This window comes from Pantherophis guttatus, chromosome 3 (assembly GCF_059756535.1).
Source record: "Pantherophis guttatus breed Tessera chromosome 3, ASM5975653v1, whole genome shotgun sequence".
Classification (NCBI taxonomy): Eukaryota; Metazoa; Chordata; class Lepidosauria; order Squamata; family Colubridae; genus Pantherophis; species Pantherophis guttatus.
This window is the reverse complement of record NC_142065.1, coordinates 205,138,957-205,161,160: the sequence shown is the minus strand read 5'-3', so window position 1 is coordinate 205,161,160 and position 22,204 is coordinate 205,138,957. Positions and strand designations below refer to the sequence as shown.

Here is a 22,204-nt window from a genome sequence, read left to right as displayed (position 1 = left end):
ATCCAGTTATGCGGCACTAGGGATTCAAACTGCTGAACTGCCGACCTTTCGATTGACAAGCTCAGTGTCTTAGCCACTGAGCCACCACTTCACTATCGTATACAGTATATGTGTGTACATATAGAAACACAAACACACAAAATGTATCGATATATGTCTATCAAGAGATATGGAATGTGTTTATCTGATATTTGTGTTATATACAGAGTATGTATATAGGAGAGAGAAATAGAACATATGATACACATGTATATTTGTGGGTATATACACACAAATATCAACAACCTCAGATATGCAAATGATACCACTCTAATGGCAGAAATGAAGAGGAACTAAAGAGCCTCTTGATGCGGGTAAAGAAGGAGAGTGCAAAAGTTGGCTTAAAACTCAACATTAAGAAAACTAAAACTAAGAAAACTAAGATCATGGCCTCCGGCCCTCTCAATTCCTGGCAAATAGATGGGGAAGAAATGGAGATAGTGACAGATTTTATTTTCCTGGGCTCCAAGATCACCGCAGATGGGGACTGCAGCCAAGACAGTAAAAGACGCTTGCTCCTGGGGAGGAAAGCTATGGCAAATCTAGACAGCATACTAAAAAGCAGAGACATCACCCTGCCAACAAAAGTGTGTATAGTCAAGGCTACGATTTTCCCAGTTGCAATTTATGGCTGTGAAAGTTGGACCATAAGGAAGGCTGAGCGCCAAAGAATTGAGGTCTTTGAACTCTGGTGCTGGAGAAGACTCCTGCGAGTCCCTTGGACTGCAAGGCGATCCAACCGGTCAGTCCTAGAGGAGATCAACCCTGGCTGCTCTTTAGAAGGCCAGATCCTGAAGATGAAACTCAAATACTTTGGCCACCTAATGAGAAGGAAGGACTCCCTGGAGAAGAGCCTAATGCTGGGAACGATTGATGTCGAAAGAAGAAGGGGACGGCAGAGATTGAGGTGGCTGGATGGAGTCACTGAAGCAGTCAGCGTGAGCTTAAATGGACTCCAGAGGATGGTAGAGGACAGGAAGGCCTGGAGGAACATTGTCCATGAGGTTGCGATGGGTCGGACACGACTTCGCAACTAACAACAATATATGTGTGCGACGATTATCCTATACCTATCTTATCTGCACTACTATTAATCTCCTCATTGTTCCCATCACCCATGTCCTTCCACTTATGACTGTAACTTTGTTGCTTGTATCCTTACGATTTATATTTCCTCATATGATTCGATTGCTTATTTGTTCCCTATGACGATCATTAAGTGTTGTACCTTATGATTCTCGACGGACGTATCTTTTCTTTTTATGTACACTGAGAGCATATGCACCAAAGACAAATCCATTCACACTTGGCCAATAAAGAATTCTGTTCTGTTCTGTTCTGTTCTGTTCTGTTCTGTTCTGTTCTGTTCTATTCTATTCTATTCTATTCTATTCTATTCTATTCTATTCTATTCTATTCTATTCTATTCTATTCTATTCTATTCTCTCTCCTCTCCTCTCCTCTCTTCTATCCATCCATCCTATCTATCCATCTATCCTACCCATGTATCCATTCTTAAAAAATCTCGCCCATGTTTTAGTTTCTGAGCCTTAAGGGAACCTTCCCCTTTCATTTCCAGCCAGTCGATAACGATGGGCGTCAGCCTTCCTGTATCCGGAGGGCGCTAAAATCTTGGGGAATGCCGCCAGTCCGGAAAAACTGCCGTTGCCTCGTTTCTTGCTTCTTTCGGGGGATAAAAAAGTCTCTTTTCACGCCCCACCGACCTTCGCCTGGCTCCCCTCCTTCGCCGTCTCCCCGAGAGTCAAGCGAGCGCCTTCCCGCACGGGCTTCCTTTTAAGCGGAGTTGGGTGGGGGGGCTTGGAGAGGAGGGAGGAGCGGCGCGCGGGTGGTCCAGCCTGTCCGGCGGGGCAGAGGCGGCTGGGCGGAGGGGGGGGCGTGGCCTAGGGAACGCCCCTTCAGAGGGGAGAGGGCGTGGCTGGCCGGACCCTGCCTATAAATACTCCTCCCGCGGCGCCGGACTGAGGAGAGGCGTGCGGGGTCGCGTGGGTGCAGGTGGTCCGTGGCGCTTCGTGAAGCGTCCGTTGGTCGAGGACGGTTTTTTTCTTTTGAGGAGGCGGTGAGGGGGTCTCGGTCCGTGCTTCAAAGCGCCCCTCTTGTCTTTTTTTTCCTCTCTCCTTCCCGGCTCGGTGAGGGTCTCGGCTCGGGGCAGCGTCTTGAAAGGGCTCCCGCCCGTCCAGGTGAGAGAGTTGGTCGCGCTTTTTTACGCCCGCTCCGTCGGTCGTTGAGCGAGCGGCTGCTCCCGTCGTCCGCGAACGGCTGGTGGGGAAAGCTATGGGGAGAGGGGAAAAAAACAAAACTGGGGGCGGTCGGGCTGGGTAGGGAGGATGGGAAAGGGAGTCGAGCGCTGGGTTTGCCGAGTCGACCTCGCCGGGTTGTTGTGAGTGTGTGTGTGTGGAGGGGGAGAGGACCAAATAGAGTGAGAGGGGGGAGATACGAGGCCAAACAAACCTGATTCGTCCCCCCTCCCTCCCAGTCTGCCCCATTCTTTCAAAAGGAGAAGTTTTGAAAAACTTTGGAAAAGTTTTGCCCCCCACCCAAAAAAACCCCTCATCTACTCCCTCCTCCCCATCGGACTTGAGCTTCTGACCCCCCCTCCAAAAAAAATGATGATTTTCTTTTGCAGTTGGGCATCCTATCTTATTTTCATCTCTCTCTCTCTCTCCCCCCCCCATCATTCTTCTGCCAATGGACACCCCGAGTTGCTTTGCCTGCCTTCCTTGCTTAGTGGTTTATTGGAAATTTGGCCTTATAGGAAGAAATGGACAATTCAGGCTTTCTTTTTAAAAAAGAAAAGAAAAGTAGAGTGGGGGGAGAGCCTTCTCTTGTCAGCTAGGTTTTGAGGACCACAAATTTCCTAGGGTGAATTATGGGGGACCCCAGATGAGCCTCCTTGTTTTGTTAGGTGAGCAGAGTTTATGCCAAGAATGGATTCTCTGTTCCTAATGTCCTGTTCTTGGGTGGCTGGAGAGGCAAAATTGCCTGTGTTGCTTTCAAAAGTTATTCTAAGTCTTGCTTTTTTTTCCCCTTGTCCAGAGTTGCAAAATGTTCAAGCGAATTCACCTGTTTCTGAAGCAATACTGACTCTTTTTATTTTGGATTGCCTGATTTTTGAGATGGTGGGAGTTTAAGATCAGTGTTTCTCAGCCTTTGGGGCAAACTTAAGATGTGGTTAAGACTCCTTAATTCTGGGAGTTGAATCCATACATCCAGGTTGAGAGTCACTGATTTAAGTGAGTCTTGTTTTAACTTTGAAAAGTGCAGCTGGGCTGACTTATATATTGATCTGTTCGCTGTTGAAGGACAGCATAGGAGATGAGTAGCAACAGAAATGAATATTTGTAGCTCAGGATTGAACTGGGGGGTCCTCGGTGCTCTCTGTGCTTGGTTGTTTTCCTGCAGACATTTCATTACCCAACTAAATAACATTCTCAGTGCTAGAAGGGAGTGGAGTTTGCTCTCTTTACATATACATTTAGAGAGCAAACTCCACTTCCCTTCTAGCACTGATGATGTTACTTAGTTGGGAAATGAGATGTTTGCAAGAAAATAACCAAGCCCAGCAGAGCACCAAGAACCCCACAAGTTGATTTTCTTAAAAATCAAAGTAAAAATTCCCTGAACTAGAGTTAAAACGACTTTTAAGTTTTCTTGTATTTGGCCATCTTTATCTGTTTAATAGGGTAGAACACAAGGAGGGAAGGCTGAAAATATTCCCACGACACACTAAACTTGAATTAGTAAAATGTAGTGATAGGTTTACATAGCATTACTATACACCATCTGTTTGCTGCCTTAAAACTGTGGGCCTGTTCACACAAAGCATTAAGTCAATGGCTGAGCCTCAAACCTACCCAGCACTGTTCCAGTTTAGCATCTTGTATAAAAAGAAAATTTAAAAGTCGGTAAGATTCTATTGCCTTCCAAACACCAGCATGCAAATATCAGGTTTCCCTTTAGTTTTATTCATTTTCAGTCTGCAGTTTTCTTGGCAACAAATAGGAAGTGATTTGCTGTTATTTTCTTCCAGTGCTTTTCATCTTCCCCATATAGCCTGTATCTCTGGCATTTCCTGGTGGTGCCCCATCCAACTTACAACTCTCTGGATCCTATTAACTTTTCCAAGATCAGCTAAGACTGTGTGCACTGTGGGGACCGTAATAAGCAGAGTTCTTTAACATGGTAGAATTTTAAAAATGCACATTTGGGAGGAATAAACTGTTAAACTGTTAGGCTTTGCAGAGGTTTTACATGGACTGAAATTCATTGCATCAGCTGAATAAGGTTTGAAGACAAAGAAGAGCAGATACAAGTGTGAATCTCATAGTCTGGAAGATGATTTTAAATAGCCTGGAACGCTTGTAAAAATCGGATCAGAAAGCTTTTCTTTCCAACTGTTTTTTTGTTTTTGTTTTGTCAGAGGACACTGTTTTAATTGCAGCTGAATGATTCCTCTGGGATCTTGCTATAGCTAGAGGGTGTAGTTGGATTTTTCAAACTGGTGTGGTCACAATTTATTTGCTTGAGTTGCCAGGAGGTAGCTGCTGCTTAGATAATACTGGCGAAGGGTCATCAGATGAAAAGATAGTCTTCGACTTACGACCACAATTGAGCCCAAAATTTATTTCTTAAGTAAGAAATTTGGTAAGTAGGTTTTGCCTCATTGGTTAAGGGGAATCACTGTTAAATGAGTAACCTGGTTGTTAAATGAATCTGGTTTTCCCCATTGACTTTGCTGGTCAGAGGGTCACAAATGGTGATCGTGTGACTCAGGGACGCTGCAACTATCATAAATATGAGTCAGTTGTCAAGCATCCAAGTGTAAATCACGTGACTGGGGATCCTGCAATGGTCACATGCCTGAAAAAATGGTCCCGAGTCACTTTTTTTCAGTGCTGTTGAAACTTTAAATGGTTACTAAGTCAACTGTTGTAAGTCAAGGACTACCTGTATAGGGTGACTATGACTGGGAGGGAAGTTAGGCTGTATATCAGCAGGGCTTCTCAAGACTAAGCATGTGAGAACTTTCAACTGCATAAATTTAAGCTGCCTAGAAACCCTCCCACAATGTGTGGTCACCACATTATAAAAATGATGTTGAGGCTCCAGAAAAAGTGCAGAGAAGAGCAACCAAGATGATTAGGGGACTGGAGGCCAAAACATACGATGAACGGTTGCAGGAACTGGGCATGGCTAGTCTAGTGAAGAGAAGGACCAGGGAAGACATGATAGCCGTCTTCCAATACTTGAGTGGCGGCCACAGAGAGGAGGGTGTCAAGCTGTTTTCCAAGGCACCTGAAGGCCAAACAAGGAATAATGGATGGAAACTGATCAAGGAGAGATTCAACCTGGAAATAAAATTTCTGGCAGAGCAATCAATCAATGGAACAGAAGTTGCCTTCGGAAGTTGTGGGAGCTTCATCACTGGAGGCTTTCAAGAAGAGACTGGACTGGCATCTGTCAGAAATGGTGTAGGGTCTCCTGCTTGGGTGGGGGGCAGGATTTGAAGCTCCCTTCCAACTCTGTTAATCTGTTAATGTGGACATGGTGATCATGATGGCTCAGGGATTCTTGGAGTTAAAGGACTTTCTTCTGGAAGGTGCCCAGCTGCATTTGCAGTTCCAGGTGCAGCACTAATCCCTCCTGCCCTTATAGGTGGCACCGGATTCTTTTGGGGTAGCATGCTCTTAATATGTGAAGAAGAGTTTGCTTTCAGGTTTGGTGAATCCTTCAAGGGAGAATTCCTGGAGGTCCATAGATCCGTGTCCCTCAATCTTATAAGAAGAGGGTCCTGCAAAGCTTCTCACTGATTTTCTGACTTGGGAAGGATGGCCAGAAGAGAGTCAAAGTTCACCATTCCCACTTGGACAGCAAAAGCTCTCGATATTCCCTTTGCCCTTCTTGGATAAACAGTGAAACAGCTGGAATCCTCTCGCAAGTTGGGCTGGCCTTGGAAGAGGGCTAGATCTCGGTGGGAGGTTCTTCCTGTGCTTGCAACAAGTTGTGGCAAACGGCTGTTCCTTGGCCCCGTCGTTGCTTTTGTGATGAGCTGCCTTAGGAATTGTGCCCAGATCACTTCTTGTTAAAACAAAAGAAACAAGTGCGCGTTAATTCCATTTCTGGAATTTGTTGAATTATCAGTGTGTGTTGCCCTGCTCTGTAAAAATCAGCGTTGGGAACAAAAATATTCTTCTACCTACCAAATGATAGAAGAAGTCTTTCTATGTGCTTTTCGTATCCTATTACTCTCAGTCCTCAAATCCCATAGATCCTAGTTACTGCACCCTGTGGACTTGAGTGTTGTAGTTCTTACAATTGTTTTTTGCAAGTCAAACGTCTAGACTACCCGTATCTAGAACAGCTCTGAGTAGCTTCCTAAAATTAAAACACAGTAATATACCAAAACTAACACACCAAATAGCACAACACACAACTGGTGTATGGAGAGAGAGACCACAAAAAAGCTCCAAACTATATACTATGCCCACTATAAAAGGGGACCTGGCCCAGGCTCGGGTAAAGAACCAGATTTTCAAAGATCACCAGAAGGTAGATAAGATGGAGCCATCTTGATTTCCAAGGGGGCTGTTGCAAGGCAATCTCCTGGGTCTCATAAGGTGGCTTTGGTTAATTGGTGGGACCCAGAATAAATCCCAGCAAAGTACCTGAAGGCAGGACAAGAAGCCATTGATGGAAACTAATCAAGGAGAGAAGCAACCTAGAACTAAGGAGACATTTCCTGACAGAACAATTAAGCCGTGGAAAGACTTACCTCCAGAAGTTGTGGATGCTTCAACACTGGAAGTTTTTCAGAAGAGATTTGTCTGAAATAGTTCAAGATTTCCTGCCTGACCAGAGGATTGGACTAGAAGACCTCCAAGATCCCTTCCAACTCTGTCGTTCTGTTAAGTGCAGCATGTTGAAGCGAATTGGGCGGGCAGATATTATGGGAGATAGGTAGTCTTCAACTATCTACACCCCCTGCCATGGAGGCCTTCATAAGTGACAGCCAGCATCTTGAATTGCACCCAGAAACCAACATCTGTCTTTGCATAAATGTATCTTCGATGACATTTCATTGGATCAGGCCACTTTTATGTTTTGCTTATCCTTTGTCGAAGGAGAAGAAATTCCAAAAGGGAAATTTTTGGGGGGAGGGCAGAATTCCGTGAGTGATAGATGGCTTGGTCCTCTTGAAAATTATGTCTTTAGGTTGAGGCAATCTAAGATTGAGAAGCAAAGGCTGGCCGGCAAACATACATGGTTTGATAACTTTTCCTTTTGTTCGACTAGCAGACTAATTAAGCATTCTTTTTCCAATTTATTTAAGTTGGGCTGTTCATACCCATAAATGAAAAGAAAGCCAAACTGTGAAGAAGACATTTTAGGTGGAGTAAAATAGAAACAGTTCAATGAGTATTCTTTGGAATAGCGTTGAATTCCTTAGGAGCTTCGTATGAGCAGGGATGACTTCGGGGATGCTTTACATGTAACTCGAACAAACATGAACGTGGCATCGGAGGTGGGGGATGGGGTATTAAGTCAACACAGAGGAACTTTTGATGGGACCTCCTCATCCTCGCCACAAAACGGCCTTTCCAGAGGTGTTACAGATTCAGTTCCCATAAATCTTGGTCAGAAAGGGGAGTCTCAGCATTGTAGCAAAGGATTCTGGGAATTAGGAGAGTGCAGACTGAGAAGGAGTTTGTTTTCCTGAAACAACAACTAAACTTGCCCTTTGTGATTTCAGAAAGTCGCATTTATTCATTTTATTCTACCTATAGGGGGCCCTCATTTCACCAGAGTGACTCTGGAATTGCCACAGCATATAAAAACAAGTTACCAAAACAGCAAAGACAACTTGGTAGTACAATGGTATAAAGCACCCTGTTATTAAGACCAGCTGCCTGCAATTACTGCAGGTTCGAATCCCGCCAGGCTCAAGGTTGACTCAGCCTTCCATCCTTTCTAAGGTAGGTGAAATGAGGACCCAGTTTGTGGCGGCAATAAGCTGACTTTGTATAAATATACAAAAGTATGAAGGCTATCGCTTAACGCATTGTAAGCCGCCCTGAGTCTCCGTAGAAGGGCGGCATATAAATCAAATTTTAAAAAAAAATTTATAAAAATATCCCAGATGAAAAATCAATCTTCAGGAAACTCAGAACCACGACCACAAAATCATTTAACAATGATAGTATAGGCAGATACACAAACATAGTTACACAATAGCCACTCACAGTAGCCTCTTGCATCAACAGACCTCGTGTGGTTTCTTTTATGATTATTGCTTCGTTTCATTTAAAACAAAGGTGTGTTTTCAGAAGAGGTATTAATCTGCGAATATACAGTCATCCAGTTCTAACTATAAATCTGTGCTGTTTTGAGATCAAGGTGATCGATGCTCACTCAGAAGCATCTCCGCAAAGTTTATTGAGTGCTAGAAGCTGGGTTTATTTGCAGGATCAATTGCTCTTCTAAAGCAGGGGTCTCCAACAGGTGGTATTCAGCCGGTTCGAACTGGTTCGCCTGAACCGGTAGCGTAAATCGCTGATGGGCCTGCCCACCTGCCCTGGCTCTATGCTGTCCTATTTAGGCATGTTTTTGAGGCCAGGCGCATGCGTGGAAGGCAGGCGTGCATGTGAACCAGGCACTCGTGTGCATGAAGCAAGCATACATGCGTGGCGAACCGGTAGCAACATAATGTGCAACCCACTGATGGTCTCCAACCATGGCAACTTTAAGACTTGTGGACTTCAACTCCCAGAGTTCCTCAGCCAGCTTTGCTGTCTTGAAGTCCACAGTTTTGCTGGCTGAGGAACTCTGGGAGTTGAAGTTCACAAGTCTTAAAGTTGCCACGGTTGGCAACCCCCTGTTCTAATGCATGACAATTCAGTTCCTTTGTTCTTCATTAGGGCAATGGAGGCAATAGGTTTGTGTTATCTTGGGCATGGAAGTGCCTACTTGGGTGTGGGACTGAGCATTAAAAGGAGCATAGGTGTGAAATCAAGATAAATGCCATTTGGAAAAGGAGTGAAAAAAACCCCGCCAAGACATTTGTGATGAACATGGCTGACTATTGCTCCACACTGTTTATCCTTAACTCCTGCCAGAATAAGAAATAGCCAGCTGATTTGGGCCATTTGGGCAGAGATGAACCGTTGTCACACAAAGAATAAACTGTTATGAAACGTTACGCATTCATTCAAGTCGAAGTTTTCCTGGGTGCTTTGGAAATTCAACAGATAAAAGGACCTCTGTGCATACGAAGGAACAAGGGATGGCAGATTATCTGTGACAACACGGGTATTGTTTTCCCTGAAAAATAACAAAGGAGCATTCTTCCATCTCTGGGCAGATCCTATCAGAGAAAGCTAAGATCTGGGTTGCACAAGGGTGAAAACTCAGGGCCGTGTTTCGATTGGCAGATATCGCCGAGCCTCTGCCCTTATCTGTAGCTGCAGATACTACCAGCTTAATTGTCTTACTAGGGAATTTTTGCTGACATCAGTGTCTTTTTTTTTTTATGTGATGGATGGGAAGAAACATATTCCTGGGAGAATAAAATATATCCCTGGAAATGGATGGCACTGTTTTTTCTTAACTTCTTAGGCAGAATAACATGCCCTGCTTGATTCCCTGCCTACAGTAGTTATGCAAATGTGTCAGGTCCCTTTAGAATCAGAATTGTAAATCTGATTCTACAGATTTACAATTTACAATTGTAAATGTAAATTCTGTAAATTGTAAACGGGGTTTTGTATTGATAAAAGAGAATATTTGTAACTCAGGTTCTTGGTGCTTTCAGAGCTTGGGGATTTTCTTGCAGACGTTTCATTACCCGATTAAGTGCTAGCCTAGCCTAGCCCTGATGACGCTACCTAGTTTGGTAATGAAATGTCTGCAAGTAAACCACCAAGCTCAGCACCAAGGAACCTGCCATACTTCATGTTGGGTTTTAATTTGGTAGCCTGTCACTCTGCATGCTCAATCCTTCTGGGTCAGGATCATGTTGTGATCAACTTTAATAAGGAAGTAATAGCATAAGTTTAATGCCGTAAGGAAGTTCAACAGTACTGAATTGGGCATTTAAAAAGGTCCTATTAGGATGGATCCGTGTGTGTGTGTGTGTGTGTGTGTGTTTGTGCAAGTGTCCCAGCCCATGCAGCCACTTGCTTCTTTTAACAACCTGTTCCCTGATTGGCTACTTTGCCAATTGTAAAGCAGTTTTGTACAACGCTTTGCTTGAGTTATCCTGAATCTGACCCTTTTGAAAATTTTCGGGAATGTTTAGCATCTGCAGTTTATGTTGTCTCAGCATTTCAGCCTCAGGCCTTCCTGGTGCCTTCTTATACCATTCCTTGCGGATGAATGCCAACTGTCCGGAGGGCACCCAAGAGACGTTTGTCATGTGTTCTTGTGTAATTTTTAATCGTGGTTGAAGAGCAACGAATGGTTTTTTAATTACAATTAACCTCATGCTGCAGATCTTACCTAACTCTTGCAACTTCAACTTTGGCCCGCCTGTGAAGAATTTAATCAGGTGGCCTCCTAGGCTGGAACAGGCACAAGCAAGGTTAAAGGATTTTGATTAATTTTGGGTTTGTTGAGTGAGAAAGTTGTGATGAAGTTTGGATGCACGCCATGGCTACACTTGAGGTAATAAAAGAATGCATGAGGTTTATAGAATCAGATGTACAGATGTGGCATCCTATCAGAAAATTCATACTTTGGACATATGTCCAAAGTTGTGTCTTTGCACAACTTCATATTCCATAAATGAAGCTACCTTATTTTGGTAGCTTGAATTTTTTTCATGCAATTTTTTTCTAGTGGTTAGATTCCTGTGTAATATATCAAAAATAGAATTTAAACAAAGCAAAGCAAGAAATTTTCCTGCTGATTTCTGTGCTTTTACTTATCAAAATGGTTCTGCCCCAACTATTTTATCATACCTCACACAGCACAATTACTTGCGCAGTATTCCAATTGTATTGGAATTGAATTCCCAAACTATCTCCATGATGGCTGGGAATTCTGATCCTACTTGTCTAAAAGTTTCCAGTTGGGAAAGGCTTAATTCATGATCATATCCACTATAAAGATAGGAAACAGGTGGCAGTTTAATTTCATGTTGGGAATGTGAAGGATTGTGTCATGGCAGAGATACATATAACAGAATTAAAATCATCCCAGTGTTAACAGCAACAGAGGGAGGTTCTGCTCTGGGTGTTTTGGGCCAGTGTTCATTGAACTAAAATCTGGGTTAATCTGATTTGCAAATCAATGACTGGAAATAACATTCACTGTAGGACTCGGAGCTGGGACCCTTATCTTCCTTTCAGAAGCGTGGAATGCAGGATAAAACTATTTGCAATCTGCAGATTTGTTAATTATGTGGGCACATGGTGGCTTTTGCAGACATTAGATCTCTCCTAGGTTGGATGAGATCAGGTTTCTGACCCCAATCGTTGAGCAAATATCACCAACAGAAAGTCCTGTGCTGTACTTCTGTGGCTGAGATCAAGGACATTTAGTTTCAAACCATGGCTTGATGTATTGCCCTGATTTGAGAGTCTACGTAGAGAAATCTTGCTTCATAACTTCTTAAGAAACCATTTTGTATCTGATTTTTTAGATGGTCCATCTTGACTTCCTCGAAGAAGCGGGGTAGAAAGATAGATTTCACAAGCCTTAACGTCTACTCATCTACGCCAGTTAAATATAATGTAGACTAGTGTTTCTCAACTTTGACAGAATGTTAGCTGGAGAATTCTGGAGGTTGAAGTCCACGCATCTCAAAGTTGCTGAGGTTGGGACACACTGCTTGGTGACCATGGTTTGAGAACTGGAATTTGCCTATTCTAAATTTGATTGTACTCTCTCAAGGCGAAGAGATAACATAGTTTGACAGTGCTTTTAAAGCTGCTGATTTCAATGTCCCAGCTTATTTAGCGGGCCTCAGGAGAGACAATCAACATGATCTGGCTTTATTTCACTCTATCCTGTTTCCCTGAAAATAAGACATCCCCTGATAATAAGCCCAATTGGGCTTTTGAGCACATGTGCTAAAATAAGCCCCCCCCCCGAAATATTTAAACGCATGTGCAGCTGGTCCCCGCTATTTCCTCTGGTTAGGGTTAGGGAGGCAGAGCTGGAAATCAGGTAAGACGGCAAGAGAAGCCCCGTCTTGCTCCACGCACCCCAAAATAATAAGACCTCCCTGAAAATAAGACCAAGCGCTTATTTTGGGGTTCACAAAAATATAAGACAGGGTCCTATTTTCAGGGAAACACGGTAGTTAAAAAGGCCACCTTGCCCAGATGACCATGTGACAAGCAAAGTCCTTAATTTTAACAGGGCTTTTGAACTTTACCCAGAGAAGAAAAATTTGCTGATCAATTTCACCCACAGCCAGAATTGTTTGGTGCAGTGGGTGCGTTCAGGCTCATTAAACGTTTGCAGCCTGCATCTAGGTCATGTTTACAAAGGTTAGAAAGTGATATTTGCTCATGTTGGCCCAAGGAGAGGTTGCACTGAGATACTCCTGCTGCTATGAGAATATTCGCTGCTTTTCAGCAGAGCAATGTGAAGTCTTTTTTAAAGTGGTTGGGTTTTAGAGGAAACGCCGAGAGACTGCTAAAACGAACTCTCCTGGATTAATTCAGAAAGAAAATAGCTTGTAAATATCAATGATCTGACCAAGTGCAGTACTGTAGGAAGTTTTGAAAACTCACGTTTTGAAAAAAAAAGGAGGGATTGTAGGAAGTTAGCACTCATCCCTCTCCTAGAAGAATGAAATATTTTAGGAAATATTAAAAAGGCAGAATATTATATTTCTCTGGATGAGAAATGGAGAAACATGTTTTAAAGACAAAGCAGCTTCCTGCCTCCTCCCCCCACCCTTTGTCAATGGGTCAGAGGCAGAAACTCAATCCCCCCCCTGCCACCTTTGTCAATGGACCATCATCTGCAACACAGTAGGACCCATCTAGCAACAGAAACTCACCACATGGCACCTGGGAAGATTACATCAGCCAGCAAGGCTAGTTAAGACCCCCACCCTCTGGGAGTCTGACAACCAATCAGGATACTCTTCCTATGCCCCAGGAAGTTCAGGGCTCAGAGAGGGCATAAAACCAAGGTACTCTCAGCATCTCGCCCCTTTTCTGTTCAGGAACTTAAACCATCTTTCCAAGCAGTCTCCATGTTTCCAGTGTCTTTTTCCCCACTTGGAGCTGAACCCAGAAGGACATTTCTTCCAACAGTAGTAAAGCCCTTTTGCATGTGGAGAAAGAGGCTGGTTGCTGCAGAATTTGCTGTGCATTGAGGTTGGGAAACGGAAACCAGCTGTAGCTAAATTTGACCAAAGTCTTCAGACTTATTTCTAATCCGGCGTCTTCTGCTCCGCTTCAAATTTATTCCATTTTGTAATGATCGCTAGGTCTGCCTTCTGACAGTCAAGCTGGTCAAGACGATTGGCAAAAATAAAAATAAAATAAAATGGATAAATACAGTATCAGCAGCCCAGAATGTTCAGAGCATGTAACATTTCAAACTCTTTGATTGTTCCCAAAGTCTTAAACTTCTGTTTACTAAATGTTGCTGGTTTTTTTCAGTTCCTTGATAAGACTTTCAATCATTAAACGACTTCCTGAAAGCCAGACGCATAACACACCCCCTGAAAAACCATAAAGCTACCAAATATTTGCCATTATCTTTGGAGGCGAGAGTTTAACCCCCACCTACCCCAAGAGGGTAAACTAAGAAAAATCTTTCAATGCATTTGAAAAAATTATTAAAAGAGTTAAAAACTTTCTGAAAATAGATCCCATCAGAGATGAATGGACAAGTGGAACAGACTTGTTTCAGATGCAGAAATCAACACTGAAAAACAATGGACTTTTGTTTATTTCCCTAGAAGCATCATCAGCACAGAGCTTGATAATTAGCCGTTTTGGGCAATTCCAAAAATTTAGCATGTACAAAGTGTTATTTATTAGGTATATGGGTATAGGTAGGACTGGTTTTTTTGCATTCCTCTGTCTTCCCTCACCCTCATAAAGGGACACAGTCCTAGAGAAATATTATTTAACTGCAGGAAAAATCAATAGATTTGCAATGTGGTGTGTTAATCTGGAGGCAGATTTTTTTTTAAAAAAAGAAGAAATCAGATGTTTGGGAAGATGTTTTATTTAGCATGCTATGGACGGGGTTTTTTTTTTTAGTCCAGTGCTGCCTTGGGCTCCAAAACATTATATTGCAAGCAGCAGTCCTCAGGGAAACTGTAAATTGCACACTTCCTGCTTTCTTTGGTAGCGTTCCTTCCCTCAAACAGTTATGGTGGGTAGCATAAAGGGAACAAGTTAGGGCATTAGTTTTTTTCTTTCTTTTCAACCCTCCGAGTTGATTCAAGGAAACACAAGTTTATTGTTAGAGGTTAGACTTAAACCTCTGAATAGACATGATCCTTGGTTCCATTTGTTGAGAAAGGCATAGTTTTATTAGAAATCAAGTGCATTGCATTGCAGTAGTTCAGGGGTGTCAAACTCAATTTCATTGAGGGTTGCATCAGGGATGTGTTTGACTTTGGGGGGGGGCAGGGTGTGTGTGTGGCCACGGTGGGCTAGGCCAACTCGACGTCACTCATGTCGGGGGCGCCTGTGACGGCCTGGGTGCTCTGCCAGCGAAAGCAGGCTCCCGAGCTCCGTTTTCAGCTGCGACGACCTCCTGCAACCCTGTGCCAGCAAAAATGGAGCTCCATTTTCGCTGGCAGAGGCACCGCAGGCCAGATCTAACCACCCCGCGGGCCAAATCCGGCCCGTGGTCCTTGAGCTTGATACCACTGCAGTAGTGCATAGCCAGAACTGAGAATCATGCGCCAAAAGTTCCAAGTTCAACTTTTTCCTCCCTGAACTGCCTCCCATCGCTGACCACCCCATGACCAATCAGGTTCAAGCAAGATGTTTTCAAAATGGTCACTTCAAGCGTAGGTTGGTATGCAGCTGCCGCCTTCTCCCAGCCAGGTGAGCTTGAAGCAGCATCTCAGGGAGATACAGCAGTTACTTTTGCTTTCCCCCTCCCATCCCCCTCCCCAGAGTCTATGGCAGACTGTCACCACGAAGCACAAGCAAGTGTGAGGTGATAGCCAACGTTTTATTTTATTTTACTTTACAAGTGATCTTCCGTTGCTTTAATCAAAATCAAATCCAAGCAGGTCACAGAAATGATTTCCAATCGTATATGCAACATAGAGAATATTAATAAGCAACATCCTTAGAAAGCATCTTACATAACAACTGTTCCAATAACTAAATTTTGACTGATCTTCTAAACTGACTGAATCAACCGAATCTTATTGTTAGAAGAAATATCCTTCTGGGTTCAGCTCCAAGTGGGGGAAAAGGCACTGGAAACATGGAGACTGCTTGGAAAAATGGTTTAATGGTAGACAGGATCACATGGTTTGAGTTCCTGAACAGAAAAGGGGTGAGATACGGCGAGATCAGGGCATTAAAATCTACTCCCTAAATTTGAGCAAGCTATGAGCCATGGCTTGGGGGGGGGCACGTAACTCCTAATAGTTTATGTATCTTGTGAATCTTGGTTTTTTTAGAGCCAACACAGGGAACTTGATAAATTGGTCTCTTTGATTTTTAACATTTGAAGTTAAGTCTTCTGTCGTCTTTGCTTATTATACAATGCTGACATTTATAAAGCTGGCTGCCCCTCGTGCAGACAATAAACAGGTCTAAAAATGGTGTCTTAGCTTTGCTCTAACGAAAGGGGTGGACACTGTTTAAACTTTCTCGAGCCAGAATTACCCAGGCCTCCCTCTGCTCTTCTGAGTAAATTGATCTGCAACGCCTAGCATCTCCTGTAGCAAAAGGGATAGCAAAGTGTGCTTAATTAGTTTTGGCTCTATCATTGTGAGGAGTATTGAAGGCCAACATAGCTCCACAGTAGACAAGATCTGGATTGTACAGGTAGTCCTCGATTTACGACCTCAATTGAGCCCAAATGTTCTGCCGTTAAGTGAGACACTTCTTAAGTGAATTTCACACCCCCCCCCCAATTTTATGACTTTTCTTGCCTCAGCTGTTAAGTGAATCACTGCAGTTGATAAGTTAGTAACCCGGTTGTTAAGCGAATCTGGCTCCCCCGTTGACTCTGCTTGTCAGAAGGTTGTGAAAGGGGGCTCACATGACCTCGGGACACAGCAACGGTCGTAAGGATGAGTCAGCTGCCAAGCCTCTGAGCCATGGGGATGTTTCAGAGGTCGCGACTGTGAAAAACGGTCGTAAGCAGTGGTGGGGTTCAGCCAGTTCGCACCACTTTGGGAGAACCAATTGTTAACTTTCTGAGCAGTTTGGTGAACGGGTTGTTGGAAGAAATCATTAGGGCAGAGAACTGCTTGTTAAATTATTTGAATCCCACCACTGGTCATAAGTCACTTTTTTCAGTGCCGTCATAACTTGGAACGGTTACTGAATGAACTGCTGCAGGTCGAGCACTACCTGTATTCATCAACTCTGTGACACAAAAATGAGGTAGCCCCTTCTTGACTCAGGTTTTAAGGGGATTTAACAGTAGAAAATGAATGTCTACCTCGGTGTTTCCCAACTTTGACAACTTTTAAGATGTGTGGACTTCAATTCCCAGAATGCTGGCTGGGGAATTCTGGGAGTTGAAGTCCACACATCTTAAAGTTGCCAGATTGGACAAATGCCACTCTACTATTTTGTCCACATTTCTCATTTTGAAAGCAACCAGGAACTAGGCGCATTAAACCAGGGTGGATTTGATTTAAATCGAGTTGATTTAAATCACAATTTAAATCATGATTTAAATCACTAGTAAAACGGCTTGATTTAAAACAACTCGATTTAAATCATAATTTTTAAAGAGCAACTGTCATCTCTGCTACTCCTTTGACCCACTGTTGACTCACCGATAGTCCCAGTGTTGCAGAATATACAGCTTCATGCTACATAACTAAGCTCCATTTCATGCTGAATAAACTAAATTATTTATGTATCCTAAATAGAAAACTATCTTACGATAGATTTTTACCCCAAAAGTTTTTTATTAAAATAAATTCGATTTAAATCAAAAAAATCCGATTTAAATCAAAAAAATCGGATTTAAATTAAAAAAAATCTGATTTTTTTTTTAAAAAAAATATCATTGATTTTTATCCACCCTGCATTAAACACACTTTTTGCCGCTCCCTGCAACCCCTTTGAAGTTGCACAGGAAACCCACACAGAAGGATGCCCTACAGGTCAGGAGGGGGTGACCTCGCTTGCCGAGACCTTTGCTTCAGCCTTGCCGTTCTCCTTGCCCTGCTGGAAAACAATTGCGGCGTAATTAATGTCCATTCTTCCTAACCAGCGTGACAGAGTCAAGCGTTAATCCTTAACGAAACAGGGCAGGAATTGGCACTTAATGAGATTGAAGCCGAGGGAAGCTTGCTAAGGCTGTGGGAACAGGTGATTAGGCTACGAGACATTGTGGCCCCTGTGAGTTGGCTGAAGGGAGAGGAAAATGGGTCTCAAATAAATGTTTTTCACATTGTGATATTTTGGACAAAGGAGAGCTGCTCAGGCTGTATCGACTGATCTTTAAAAAAACAAATTTAACGTTGGATGGGAGACCACCAGGCCATGACAGAGTTGGAAACTTTAAAAAAAAAAAAAATACAGGTAGACCTTGACTTATGACCACAATGGAGCCTCAAATTCCTTCGTGGCTAAGTGAGACAGTTGTTAAGCGAGTTTTGCCCCATTTTACAACCTTTCTTGCCACAGTTGTTAAACAGAACACAGTTGTTTAAGTGAATCTGGCTTCCCTATTGACTTTGCTCGTCAGAAGGTCGCAAAAGGGAATCACATAACTCTGGGACACTGCAACCGTCATAAATATGAGTCAGTTGCCAAGCGTTTGAATTTGAATCGCGTGACCACGGGGATGCTGCTACGGTCGTAAGTGGGGAAAACGGTCGTAAGTCCCCGTTATGTGACTTATTTTTTCAATACAGTTGTAATTTTGAACGATGAAACTGTTGTAACTTGAGGACTCCCTGTATAAAAGGAAAGCATTAACGGGTCACTTCTACACTGTTGACAAAACGTTATCTATTGTTGATCTGTCAAGGGTATTTTTACATCCTATCCCACCCCAGTTAAGTCATGTTTCTACAAATTTGTGTTGGGCACTGTTTACATTTTACACATTAGGGGAGGATGAGTCATTTTGGCCACGGTTCCAATGTGGTTGGCATACATGTGGGAAAAGTCAGGATTTTTTTAATTTTCTTTTTTTATAGCGGGAAGTTTGTTTTGCTTTACAAAACAAAGAACGTTGCGTGTTCTTTACTGGGCCTTTTGTTGTAAAATGGTGGGAAATTGTGCAGCAGTTGTGTTCGGAGGCCAAAGGCTGAAGCTGAAAGCCACGTGTAGCCCTTGGCTACTCCTGAATGCTGTATTGCAAACAACAAGCTTTGCACCTGTGAGGAAAAAAAGATCTGCATGCCAGGGTAATTCAAGTGATTTGTTTCCTGGGGTTAGAAAAGGCGAGATCATCTCCTGATCCCTGGATGGATCCAGAATAGAATGGAATGGGAATAGGAATAAGAATAGAATTTTATTATCGACTCTAGGGGGCGGTGCTCATCTCTGTTTCAAAGCTGAAGAGCCAGCACTGTCCGAAGACGTCTGCGTGGTCATGTGGCCGGCATGATTAAACGCCAAAGGCGCACGGAACGCTGTTACCTTCCCACCAAAGGTGGTCCCTGTTTTCCTACTTGCATTTTTTACATGCTTTCGAACTGCTAGGTTGGCAGAAGCTGGGACAAGGAACGGGAGCTCAATCCCGTTATGCGGCACTAAGGATTCGAACCGCTGAACTGCCAACCTTTCGATCGGCATGCTCAGCATCTTAGCCACTGAGCCACCATGTCCCTAAATTAAATTAAATTAAATTAAATTAAATTAAATTAAATTATCGCTTTAAATGTACACTAATCAACATACATTGAAATGAAATGTTGCATTCAGCTCTCAAAAGATAACCATTATGCATATACACACATATACACACATATATGACATAGAGAGATATCACATATATATGGCGGGGGGGGAGAGTATTGAATTGCTTAAGAAATGGATCACTTTGAGCCTACCCAGCTGGGCCTATTCTCTTGGCCCTCTGCGACGTATCATTTGTTTTGGCCAAAAAATTTAATAATTTTAATGGATTTTTAATGTTTGTATTATCTGTATTTTATCTTGGCTGTTCACCGCCCTGAGTCCTTCGGGAGAAGGGCGGTATAGAAATTTGATAGATAGATATAGATAGATAGATAGATAGATAGATAGATAGATAGATAGATAGATAGATAGATAGATAGATAGATCAATCACCTTTGCTCAGGAATTAAATAAGCAAACCTTACTTGCTTATTTAATTCCATTCCCCAAATGTTTTGGGGTAGTTCTCTCACGATGCAGCTGCAATCTGTAAAGCCACCCTCAAAATATGGGACATTGGTGTGAGCGAAGGTCCATCTGCCTGGGCTGACTAGCCAGATTCATGCAGGATAGCAAATCATCTTTTGCTTAAGCAAGGTTTGTTAATCAAGCCACCACTGATTAGATTCATGCACTGTTGTCAGCAGTCAACATACCACTGGGGCTTGTGCACACAGAACCAGAATCAAGAAGCCACAATTCTCTTCGTGGAAAACCCGAATCCTGTCTTGATGTGCAAAGCGTGTGTTTACGTGATAGCTGTGGGCTATTCATCTTAACATTGAACGTTCGGTGTGGAAAGCTTCTTAAGTGAACAGGTCTGCCACATAATTCTGAGTGTGCACCTACCGGTATTATCCAGCAATGCGCACATCCACTCTGTTAGCTGGGATTCTGGAGGAAGGGAGTGGTGGGGAACCTCCTGCATCCTGCAGATGCTGAGACTTGGATATTCAGCCTCCAAATCTGCAGGTCAGGTTATATGGAGGCCAGAGGGAATGGCCACGAAGGCAGGAAGAAGAGCCATTACTTAAAGCAGATAAGTCAGATAAGAGAGGCTTGAGCCCAATCCAAGAAAGTAACTTGAGAAAACATCTCGGACAAGGCCCTCCCTCATTCACACAAAGATAAAGAAAGGAAGCACATTCGGAATAACAGAGGTGGAAGGGACCTTGGAGGTCTTCTAGTCCAACTCCCTGCTTAGGCAGGGGACCCTAAACCATTTCAGATAATCACTGTACAATCTCTTCTTTAAAACCACCCGTGATGGAGCACCCACAACTTGTGGAGGCAAGCTGTTCCACTGGTTGACTATTGATTGATTGATTGATTGGATTTATATGCTGCCCTTCTCCGGAGACTCAGGGTGGCTTACAATGCGTTAAGCAATAGCCTTCATACTTTTTGTATATACCTGCTTAGTAGGGCTCTCGGCCCCCCCAAGCGGTGTTCCTTTTTATACAGAGTCAGCTTATTGCCCCCACAAACCGGGTCCTCATTTTACCTACCTAAGAAGGATGGAAGGCTGAGTCAACCTTGAGCCTGGGGAGATTCGAACTTGCGGTAATTGCAGGCAGCTGGTGCTACTTAACAGCACTTTAGTCTGCTGCGCCACCAAGGCTCTGTTCTCGCCGGCAGGAAATTTCTCCCTAGTTCTAGGTTGCTTTTCTCCTTGATGAGTTTCCATCCATGGTTTGCAAGCTTCAGCTGCTATATTTGTTTCAGTAAAAGGATTCCTGACATATATGGCATGGATTTGCCCTTCGTAGCTGCCAGATTGGCAGCTATGGTTTTTCATGCTTTCTGGAGAGTCATCCCCAATTGAAAGGGCTGAACTGAGCTAGAGATGCGCCCGTCTCCTTGAGATGCAGAAGGTAGCAAATGACTTTCCCCAAATCGACGCACTCCAAAGGTTGTGTCTGCGTGCACGCACAAACGATGGGTGTGCAGTTTCTCTTTTCAGTCAGAAAGGGGAGCTTAGTGTTAAAATATCTGGCAGCCACCTCATGAGAACAGGCTGCGCATGAAATATTTTCTTTTTTTAAAACAACAACAACACACCTATTTCTTATTTTATGAGGTATTTTGATGTGGGGGTAGGAGTCTTTATCTTGCGTACGTGCTCTCCGTATTAGTCACAAGCTGGATTTACAAGGCATGCATGTGATTTTATATTGCCGGAAACCGCCGTAAGGGAACTCTGTCCTTGGCTCCTTTGAAGGTGCCTGAGCTCTGGATCGTTTCTCGGTGTGCTCTGGACTCCCTCTGGAGGCAAGAGATAAGTCGGCAGACGAGAGAGCGGTCCATGCGGTCAATTCTTCAATTTTTTGGGGGGGGGGGAGTCCTTTATGATGAGACGGAGGTTTTTAAGAAGAGACTGGCTATCCCAGGGGTCCCCAAACTTGGCAGCTTTAAGACTTGTGGACTTCAACTCCCAGAATTCTCCAGCTGGCTGGAGAATTCTGGGAGTTGAAGTCCACAAGTCTTAAAGCTGCCAAGTTTGGGGACCCCTGGGATAACCATTTGTCTGAAATGGTGTCAGGTTTCCTGCTTGAGGCAGAGGGTTGAGCTAGAAGACCTCCAAGGTCCCTTCCAACTCTTGTTATGACCAGGGTTTCATATTTTTTTTTTCCCCTTCAAGAAGGAAGGAAATAATCGATAGAAAGATTAGAGGTTTATAGATGTTAGGCATGTTTTTTCTGCTGTTTAAACAATAATATGAGGATCACCTAAGTTTGGTAATATTGTATTGTAATTTGGATTAATATGAATGGTGCCCAGAATCAACACTGCCCACATACAATATGGATGTATATTTTTTTTAAAAAAAGAAAGGAAGAAAGAAAGAAAAGGAAAAAAAGGAAGGCAGGCAGGCTAGATAGCTTGGCTAAGTTATTTAATTTGTTTTAATTAATTAAATTAATTAATTCAATTAAATTATTTAATTCGTTTTAGTTATTTTAAATTTTGTATCTATATGTTTTATTCTATGGCTGTTCACCGCCATGAGTCCTTCGGGAGTAGGGCGGTATACAAATTCAATAAAAGAAAGAAAGTTTAACAGAGCTTTTTTTTTGTCAAAGAAGAAACCCTTATCAATATTTCTAAGCATG

General features: G+C 43.1%; 1 protein-coding gene across 1 annotated transcript in view; it reads left to right on the top strand.

Annotated features, from left to right (window-relative positions):
* Positions 1–1,767: 1,767 nt before the first annotated feature.
* Positions 1,768–22,204, top strand: part of NDRG1 (N-myc downstream regulated 1) — a 51,925-nt gene continuing 31,488 nt past the window's right edge. Inside the window, exon 1 of the mRNA XM_034434822.3 lies at positions 1,768–2,237. The gene's annotated coding sequence lies outside the window, so the exon portion shown is untranslated. The remainder of the gene's footprint in view (positions 2,238–22,204) is intronic.